This window comes from Belonocnema kinseyi, chromosome 3 (genome assembly GCF_010883055.1).
Source record: "Belonocnema kinseyi isolate 2016_QV_RU_SX_M_011 chromosome 3, B_treatae_v1, whole genome shotgun sequence".
Lineage (NCBI taxonomy): Eukaryota > Metazoa > Arthropoda > Insecta > Hymenoptera > Cynipidae > Belonocnema > Belonocnema kinseyi.
Genome location: NC_046659.1, coordinates 43,098,560 through 43,101,381, shown reverse-complemented (window position 1 = coordinate 43,101,381; position 2,822 = coordinate 43,098,560).

The window sequence follows — 2,822 nt, the reverse complement described above, 5'->3', positions numbered from 1 at the left end:
TCCAGCCTATATATTTATATTCCAAGTTGAAAATTAATTTTGAAACTTTTTGAAACTTCTAAATACCTTTTAATATTGCTTAAATTTTTCCCACAAATAATAAGTGTTGAATTATTATATATACATCAATATTTAACAAAATGACTGACAAATAAAACATTTTTTAAATAGAGCAATTAAAATTGTAACGTTAAAAGTTTATAATCTCTCCGAAATTCTAAATTTTCCAAGCATGTGAGACATTATATGTAAAACAATTCAGTTTCTAATTTTTTACTATCAACTGATGATTTAAAAAGCTGTTGAAATCAAACTCGGACAGAACTTTTTTTCTCAAAAAATTTGTAAAATTCCTGGTCACAAAATAAATTCACTTTCATTTCCCGGTTTTACAGATTTTCCGGGCCAGCGGCTACCCTGAATAATAAATATGGAACATTTCGTCTCAAGCTCAAACGATATCTTCATTAAAAAATATCTGGTTTAGAAATAAAAAAAAAATATATAAACGCTATATTTTATAAAACTCTCCCGCAGAAATATGAAAAACTAATCAAGCACTGTATTTTAACAAACAATATTGAAAATTTTATATTAAATTGAAATTATACTTTCATTTAAAAAAATTCTTTCGTGTAAATATTAAAAATTGAATAAAAACTGTTTGTATTTTTATGAGAAATATGGAACATATTATCTTAAAGTGAAATGATATCAGCATTTTTTAAAATTTTTTCATAAAAAGATCAAAAACAAATAAAAACTATACCTTCTTAATTTATTTATTTAAATTTAAGTTTTTTAAGTTTATTAATCCTTTAATTAATTTATTAATTCGTTTATTCTAATAAATCAACTGCTATTGTATTAGGGTGACTGTTGCTAATGAATTACTAATTTATAACAACATCTGACATTTTTAATTCTTATTATTTTTTATAAAATAAATTTGTTGTTGTTGATTGTGTATGAAACTTTAATTATGCTATGCATTAAACCGATGGTCATTACGAATAATATAAATCAAATTAATTTCGAACTAATTTTGCCTATTCCTGCTATGTAAAAACAGGCTGGAAATACTCCCAGCGCCATTTGTGCCGCACGCTTCATTTAGCCCACTGGCGAACTAATGCCGTACAGTCGTTGCAGGGGACTGTAGTGCTTTACTCCAACTTCAAAAAGTCTATTCCATGCAGCGTTTCCAATGTAGGGAACTTTTTAAAATGCGCTTGCGTCGCGCCGACAACCCGATTGGTCACGTTTAGCGCGCTGTTTGTCCCAATGATTAATCTCGTCTCTGTCGAGCTTTAAAATGAAATTTTTGTTTATTTCCGACAATGTAGCTTAAAATAAAATCACTAAAATTACCAAAAATGAATTAAGAATAATTAATTATTGCAGTGATAAATGTTATGTCATACATTTTTAATAACTTGAAGAAGACCTGAATTACAATGACTAATTAACTATTGTATAAATATTATAAAATATATAATATTGTATACGAATAATCAAATAATATTTATACTATTAAAATAAATATTTGTTTCTTAAAATTAAAACTTCTTATTGCTTTTTTATTAAAATTTTGAAACATTTAAAATTCTAAATTCAAGAAAAAATCTTTCTTTTCTAAGATCAGAATTTTTAATTTTTGGCATAAAAATTGCATAATTTTTTCATCTGTTACTCTAAAATTCTAATTTAGGATTAGGAAATTACTTTGGATGCATTTTCCAATCATTATTTATCATAAATATTGAATCTGAATATTTATAGAATTCAAACTCAGCGCGCTAACAGTAGGATGGTCGATGAGACGCAAGCGCAGTTTAATAAGTCCCGAAGATTGAGGACACTAATTCCATGAAAAAATTTTTACTTTCAAATTTTTGAGAGCGAACTTCACATACATACTATATGTCAATGACATTTTCAGGCGATTGCAGATCAGCATATTGCATGCAGAAAGCCCCCAAGAGTGAAAGACATGGGAACTGTCTGTTCTCTCTCTCTTTCTCCTGCCAACTTTCTGTATGCAATCTGCTGAACTCATCGACATCTTGGACATAGGAAACACGGGACTAGGCATGCCATCCTAACTTGGGCGAGCGGGGTTGAATCCACGGGAGGGGGGAGAATTCCATGAGTGGGAAGAGCCGCCATCTTACGATGTGCCGTTTGATTATGCGCACGAGCATTTTTTCCGACAAACTGTGCATGAAAATATAAAAATGTGGGCGCTGCCATGTTTGTCGCGGGACATCAAAAGGTAGCGAACCTCCCCCCTCATTGCATCACCCCCGCAATAGCATGCCTAGTCCCTTGTTTCCTATGTCCATGATCGACATATTGAAATGGACCGGTAACGCTTTGAGGAGTACTGAAATGGGCTCTAGAGAGAGAAAAAACATATGAGACGATGCCCCTGCCTTTATTTATTTCAGGACTCTGTCCAATGAATTGGTAGCCCCGGATCATCGACATATAGAAATGGACCGGTAATGCATTGGGGAGAACTGAAATGGGCTCTAGAGAGAGAAAAAACATGAGACGTAAGCCTGCCTTTATCTATTTCAGGACTCTGTCAAGTGATTTGGTGGCCCCGGGTATTGCCTAAATATTCTGTACGGTTAAGGGCATGTGACACAGCTAAATACCTATATTACCGACCACAGTTTTTCAGTTCACTGAATTTTTTTTTTGAACCTAAGAACTTTTTTGTAAATAAAATGTCGAGCTGAAACTTTGGGAAATGTATTAGAGTACAATAAAGTACGTTTAGGTACTGCATTTTGGTAGGAACTTCACTGAAAATT